Source organism: Pinus tabuliformis, chromosome 9 (assembly GCF_031772625.1).
Source record: "Pinus tabuliformis cultivar Carrire ecotype Pingquan chromosome 9, CPIR1, whole genome shotgun sequence".
NCBI classification, from domain to species: domain Eukaryota; kingdom Viridiplantae; phylum Streptophyta; class Pinopsida; order Pinales; family Pinaceae; genus Pinus; species Pinus tabuliformis.
The window spans coordinates 1,455,149,674-1,455,158,070 of NC_142307.1; positions in this window are offsets into that span (position 1 = coordinate 1,455,149,674).

Below are 8,397 nucleotides of genomic sequence, written 5' to 3' on the forward strand. Positions count from 1 at the left end.
CTTCCCACTACCATTGACACCATCTGATTTTTTCTCAATCTCCCTCCATGCAAATATCTAAAGCCTTAAATTGGGGTACGTCCACTCTAAACTCTAAAGCTTTAAATTGGGGTACGTCCACTCTAAGCTCTAGGTTTGCTGGGTTGGCACAAATGGGTTCCTGCAATGTATTCGCTTATTATGGAACTTGATTGAAAAACTTCAAATTTTATTTTTTCCATCTGGTAACTTATCAGAGATGCCCTAAAACTGTTTTTTCTTGGCTAAGAGCTCCACTTCCTCAGATGTAAGGAAATAGGTTAAGGGTCCAAGAACTAGAGACACTTCGCAAGAGTGAAAGCCTGCTCCTTATGGACCACCAGCTGGTAATTCTAGATGGCGTGGTTTTTATTAAATAACAATGATGAGTCAACCTGCATTTGCTGATAAAAGTTTGTGATTGCTTTCCTCACTATTGGTTTGACAACTAAATAATGATAAACATACAAAAATAAGATATTCCTTGCAAACCACAAGTAGAATGAAAGAATCAATCTCTAATGAGATTGGAGATATGTGATGAAATGACTTATTTTATGGGTGGAAACAATCAACCTAATTGGAGCCACAAGGTCAACAACTTTGGTCATCCTAGGGAAGGGCCCTTCTTTCCATGTAGTATGAGCAATTGATTACAACAAAATGGAAAGCCCAACGTAGTGCAAACTAATTTTCATCTCATTCCGTATAGAATTATGTGGGTTCTAAAAATGCAATTCAGGTCAAATCCTTCATTCATCCCTTTAACTTGTTCATCACAATTCGTGGAAAAAAATAATTGTGTGTACAATTCATGTAGGAGGAAGGAAATAATGTTGTTGAACTTTTAATGTTATTCTAATTTGGGTTTGTGTTTACAGGTGGTTGTAGTTCAATACATCTTGGATTATGTTTTGTAGTATTGCAAAATTATCCAAACAAGAAATTTATTTACGTAGAAATGGTAAGAGGATTGTTGCACATTGCACATTGTATAATTTTTCATAAATAATTTTTTTAACGATTCTTTAACATCCTATGAAACCAAACTTGGCCTATGTGGTGCCTTGCTTCGTCCATTGTTTTGTAATTAAAATCAAACTTAAACAAAAATTTAATATATAACTAATGAAAAGTTTATTTACACTAGCTAGAGACGACTCATTTTGACCAATATGGCCAAGGATTGTTAGTAGCATTGTTGGACTTGGTTCATTTGGTGTTCGTTGTCTACTCCATTTCAAATCTAGCAGTAGTGAGGGATTTGAGCTTCACTCACCTCCAAGTGAAGTGCAAACATGTGTTGGTTGTCAATGTGGCCTTGAAAGTGTAGCGATCGAGGTTGGTTCTCCTATTTAACATTCAGACTAAATGGGTAATTCATTTGAATTAGAAGCTAAGTAGGTACTTGTATACATTTTGGTGGAATATATAAATCTATTAAAAAACACATGTTTAGCTAAAAATAAGAATGTTGTCTATGGAGGTTACAATTTTGTCTCGAAAGTTATTTTTACTGGAATTAGGTCATTTTTTTTTTCAAAAAATCTGACCATAGGAATGTTTGAATCATTTTTTGATGGTGGAAATAGATTTAGCACCATCAAAAACCTCTAGGCACCCAAAATCCTCAAGCTTGACAGTTGTAACCCAAAATTTCTACCAAATTTTAGCTAGAATTTCCACTGTATTCCGAGCAAAATTATAACCTCATTACACTACTCTAAAAATAACGCATTAGATTGAGGTACACATTGAACCTCAATGCCATCATTACATTCAATGTTTTCTTAATGTATTGAGTATATTATTTGAATCGGGTGATATGTTACTATCGTTGCTATCCTTCTCATGTTTTCTTAAAGAGTTAAGTACATCATTCAAATTACGTTATATACTACTATCGTTGCTATCCTTCTCATGTTTTCTGAAAGTGTTAAGTGCATCATTTCAATTTGCTTGATATATTGCTATTGTTTCCCTGTGATATTAATTAATTTGTTTCCATGTGATATTAATTAATTTGATATCATGATAAGTTTTTTGTACACACTGAACCTCAATGCCATCATTGCATTCAATGCTTTCTTAATGTATTGAGTATCTTATTTGAATTGAGTGATATGTTTAGTTACTATCGCTGCTATCCTTCTCATGTTTCTTAAAGAGTTAAGTACATCATTCAAATTACGTCATATACTACTATCATTGCTGTCCTTCTCTTGCTTTCCAAAAGTGTTAAGTGCATCATTTCAATTTGCTTGATATATTGCTATTGCTTCCCTGTGATATTAATTAATTTGTTTCCATGTGATATTAATTAATTTGATATCATGATAAGTTTTTTGTACACATTGAACCTCAATTCCATCATTGCATTCAATGTTTTCTTAATGTATTGAGTATCTTATTTGAATTGGGTGATATGTTACTATCGTTGCTATCCTTCTCATGTTTTCTTAAAGAGTTAAGTACATCATTCAAATTACGCCATATAGTGTTATCGTTGCTATCCTTCTCATGTTTTCCGAAAGTGTTAACTGCATCATTTCAATTTGCTTGATATATTTCTATTGTTTCCCCGTGATATCAATTAATTTGTTTCCATTGGATATTAATTAATTTGATATCATGATAATTTTTTTGTACACATTGAACCTCAATGGCATCATTGCATTCAATGTTTTCTTAATGTATTGAGTATATTATTTGAATTGGGCAATATGTTATTATCATTGTTATCATTCTCATGTTTCCTTAAAGAGTTAAGTACATCATTCAAATTACAACATATACTACTATCATTGCTATCCTTCTCATGTTTTCCAAAAGTGTTAAGTGCATCATTTCAATTTGCTTGATATATTGCTATTGTTTCCCTATGATATTAATTAATTTGTTTCCATGTGATATTAATTAAGTTGATATCATGATAAGTTTTTTATACACATTGAACCTCAATGCCATTATTGCAATAAATGTTTTCTTAATGTATTGAGTATATTATTTGAATTGGGTGATATGTTACTATCGTTGCTATCCTTCTCATGTTTTCTTAAAGAGTTAAGTACATCATTCAAATTACGTCATATACTACTATCATTGCTATCCTTCTCATGTTTTCCGAAAGTGTTAAGTGCATCATTTCAATTTGCTTGATATATTGCTATTATTTCCATGTGATATTAATTAATTTGTTTCCATGTGATATTAATTAATTTGATATCATGATAAGTTTTTTGTACACATTGAACCTCAATGCCATCATTGCATTTAATGTTTTCTTATGTATTGAGTATATTATTTGAATTGGGTGATATGTTACTATCGTTGCTATCCTTCTCATGTTTACTTAAAGAGTTAAGTAAATCATTCACATTACGTCATATACTACTATCGTTGTTATCCTTCTCCTATTTTCCGAAAGTGTTAAGTGCATCACTTCAATTTGCTTGATATATTGCTATTGTTTCCCTATGATATTAATTAATTTGTTTCCATGTGATATTAATTAATTTGATATGATGATAAGTTTTTTTTCTTCATAAAATTCTCTTTGCACTATTATATATTAAGGATATACTCATAGATAATGTTTGTTATTTTTCTTATACTAATTAAAAGGGATATATGGCTTTATTGTATTACAAAATGAATAGTAACAAATATCTTAATCAAAATGAATGAATTTATATTAATTTGCTTGAAGAGAAAAAATTGTAGCAGCTTATGTTTGTAAGTTACTATGTTTCATCTTTCAGAATTCCAATCTTCACTAGGTAATATATGCTCCATATTTCATAATTCCAATCTTCATTAAATAATAGATGTGTGGCTTTCTTTTTTTTTGCTAAAGCAAGAGTCAAGCCTTCTATTTCAATAAATCAAAAAATGAATTACATAAGGTACAACAGTCCTCAAGGAACTGTGAGCAAAAGAGAAATCAAATCACTGACAGCCACAGAACCACAAACAGTACCGCAAAACCCTCGAAAAGCAGGCCAAAGTCTAAACCATTCAATCACCCTCCAGAGATTCGACGGACTACGATAAAATAAGCCTCGGATTCGAATAGGGGAAAGAAGCCATTCTGAAAGGATTTCGGGTCTGAAAGGGGATAACTCTCGAGCATAATTTTGGCCCGAAATCCACCAATGCCCACCATGATGCGTAACAAGCACGGAGGATAACAATCGCCCTGCCCTGCACCTTATCCTTGACCGTCGCTTCCCCTTGCCAGATCCAACGGTGGAGGAAGATATCGCATGACCCACAAACACGGAGAATAACTGCGCACTGAACCCCCTGGACCCTCCAACCTGCACGATTGATCATGACCATAGAAACATATTGCTTGATCCAACGACTGTGATGCATATCGCACGGGCCAAAAGCACCTAGATTTAGCGCGCGATGAGGGCGGTATTTATTACCATACCTAGGCCACGTGTTGATTTGTGAATGGAATCGCTCCCAAATCTGAAAAACCACAAACTGCTTGAAGGGCTTGCGATGAACTTGAAACCACTCCCCGAGTGGTATTGCCATCGCCAGAAGAATAACCGATTTGTTGAGTTTGCCAAGATCTCCAGGATTTCGGCTTCTCGCACTAGCCCATCTCCTTGCGCTAAAGCACCAAAGGAAGATGAAAAGTCCTCCATTCCGTCGTCTGCCCGAGTAACAACTTCTGCCTAACCACATCCTCCAGAGACTTTTGAGATTATTCTTACCACGGTTGCGGAGGCCAACAGTGAACTGCTTCCCAAAAGGGACCTCCCTACAAAACTGACTCTTCATAAGAAAAACCCAAATCATATAGACGTCGGTTCTGTGTCTCTATTACAAAACACCTTTCTGTCCTCGTCCGCCTGATCTAGACAGTGAACCCTTAACCCATTCTGAGGTAGCTCTTGCCAGCTCAGCTCAACCCTGCTCATGGTGCAGAGCACCCCTTGATTTGCCAGGATGTCCGCCAATTTATTGGCCGTTCTTAGCACATGTGTGAAGCCCACTGTACTTAAGCCCCGAAGGTGAAGCTGAATCCGCTGAAAGACCTGCAGCAACCTCCAGTGCTTTGAGACTTTTTCTGGCTCCGTACCATAACTGATTCTCTTAACCGAATTAATGATTAACTCAGAGTCAGCTTCAACTATGATATTCTGGAGATTATTCTGCTTCAGGAATTCTAAACAATGCTCGAGAGCCATTAATTCCGCCAAATTATTAGTGGCTCTTCCCAAATGGCAGTGAAAAATAAAAATAATGTAGTCATTCTCATCTCTTAACACCCCTCCAAAACCGGCTACACCCGGGTTACCTTTTGAGGCCCCATCAATGTTGAATTTCAAAAAACCCTGAGGTGGGGGGTGCCAGTAATCCTGCTTAGTGTTCATTTTCATGACCTTTCTGTCCAAGCCCTGTGGGATGAGCTCCAGCATCCCCAACTGAAGAAGTATCTGCCTTTCAGCTTCTGAAGGTGGATTCTTTGGGGAATTTCTCACAACAGTGCCTACTGTCTCTTTAAGCTGTCTTAAGATCTGCTCAAAGATTTGGTGGGATGATCATTTTTCATTTTTGAAGACTCTGTTGTTCCTTTCTTTCCAGACATTCCATATTATGAAACTTGGTGTTAAAGCCCAGGCTGAGCAGAGAAACTCATATTCAGAGAAGTTTCATCTCCATTTATTCAGGGTGTTGATAATGCTTCCTTTGTCCCTGTCTGTCTGTTGGAAAATAGTGGCAAATGAGTCCCACAAACTGGAAGTGAAGTTGCAATTATTGAGCAGGTGCTCTATGGTTTCCTCCTGGGCCTCATAGAGCTGGCATCTGGAAGGACCTAGAACACCCCTCTTTCGAATATTATCCCAAGTCAGAATTTTCTTGTGTTGAACCAGCCACATGAAGAGTTTGATCTTCATCCATCCTTGATGCCTCCATAGGTTCTTCCAAGCCTTGTCCGGTACATTGTGGTCCAGCTCAAGGAGTATGCTTTTAGCCTCCTTGAGATTGAAGGTACCTTCATTATTATTACCCCATCTAAGTTGATCATGTCCCCCTGTCACTAAAATTTTTCTTTGGTCCAACACTTTCATTAGTGCCTCCGCTTTTGCTTTTAAGGGGTTATCATCCCTATACTCAAACTTCTTCCAGATTCTCCATTTTCCTTCTCTGTTGTTTTGAACCCAAAAATCTTTAACCCTGAGTAAACCTTGGGCATCAGTTTCTTTCTTGAGATCTAGAAAGTCCTCTATTAGCAATGTAGGTTCCTGTTGCCATTTATCCTCCCAAAACAAAGCAAGATCCCCCTCTCCGATTTCCTAGAAGCTATTTTTTTGTACTAATCCTCTATTTTCCCAGGCCTTATTCCAAATATGAGAACCTTTAATGATGCCAGTCATTCGTATGTGCTCATTCTCTTTCCAATTGCTGGCATATTTTGCTTTCTAGATACTAGCCCATTAAGCCCTTGGATCTTTTACCCACCGCCACCATAATTTCGCCCCTAGAACTCTAATATATGTGTGGCTTTCATTTAGCTTATCGTACAAATAAAAATTCAGTTTAATTTGAATCTTGTAGAAATATTTTTCAAAATTGAAGATATCAAGGAAAAACTACTCATTTGATAAGATAAACAATGACATGAGATCATACTTTTCATGAGATCAACCCTTTCTTTTTTAGCCCTATTTGATTTCATTTATCTGAAACTTTCTCCCATAGAATCTGCTACCTCATAGATCTTGTCTTTTGCAAATTAGATTTCTATGCAAGAAACATCTAGTGATGGAAAATTAGTGATAACAAATTGTTATGTAGGTGAAGCAATGCAATGGTGGTGAAACTCTTGGAGGCTAAGTAGTTGAAGTGTGAATTTTCTAGAAGATGCATATTAGAATACAATTTTTTGCGAGATAATTACTTCCTAATGATTTTCACACAATATTCTATGCCACTACTATCATTGAGAAATTACACTTCAAAAAATATCAACAGTAAATGCAACAAAAATAGTAAAGATCATACAAAGAAAACTATGCACAACGGGGACAACAAATTTTACTTTGGGAAACCCAACCTTGGGAGAAAACACAAAATTTTTTCTTTAGGATAAATTATTATTCATCAAGGATTACAAAATAAACAATTTGTTCTAGAAATGTGTGCTAATAATCCAAGTCAAATACTAGTAGAATCTAGTCAAAATTGCAACAAGTCAACACTGGTCAAACTGCCAAAAGTCAAATATGCAATCAAACTTTGGCCTAGTCTGTGCGGTCAACTTGATCATGTTGTTAATGACCTACGATTAAGACCTACGACCAACTTTGCCCTATCCTGTAGTCGAACTCGGCTTGTTCTGTGGTCAAATCGGTCTGTCTTGTGGTCAAAATTGGCCCGTTCTGCATCAAATACCCAACCAAACCACTCGGTAAAAAAGTTAATAAGATTTGTCTTATTTCTTCACATGTAAAACTAATAAAGAAGGAGATAAAAGTAGAAAAGATAACCTCCGAAAACATATCTTATGCTTTCTTTTTTCATTGATGAGAGAATGAAGCATCACATCATATATTTATACTTGTTGAATGAGGGTGAAATAACCCAAGGGACACACCCCTTCATGAACTGGGCCAACTTGATGCTCCAAAAATCAAATTGTATTTTATTTTTTCATAATTCTTCTAGGTTGACCTAGGCATGAGGGAATACCTCCCGATGCTTCACAAAAAAATTAACACTCCCTCTTAGAGAGGGAGGTATTCTCCTTAGTTGCAAACATATTTCTCCTTAGCTGAAATTTCTCCTTCACAAGAAAATTTCATGACCTTTCTATGTTGATGTAGTGTCTTTTCACATGCATGTCTATAGATCACTTCATCCTAGAGTAGGGAATATCATGACTCCTTAGGTAAATGTATCAATCTCCTCTGGTCAAATCAACATGACTCAACCACAGTCCTTCATGGATTCTTAAGAGAGGATATGCCCTTGAGCCATTCACCCCTGGCCAAATTAGCATGACCCAACCAAAGTCCTCCATGGCTTCTTAGGTGAATTACATCAATTCCTCTTGTCAAATTAGCATGACATAGCCAAAGTCCTTCCTGGCTTCTTAGGAGAAGGTTTGTCCAATCCTGCAATTGCCCTGGGCCATTCATCCTTGGTCAAATCCGCATGACCCAACTATAGTCCTTCACGGCTTCTCAGGTGAATGTATCCATCCCCCCTAGTCAAATAAACATGACCCAACCCAACATGGATTCTTAGGAGATGATCTGTTTGATATTACAATGACATCAATACCCCCTCTTAATGAGGGAGACATTCTACATCACGCTAAGCTTGTCTCTGACTTATACAAAATTCGCTCCAAAA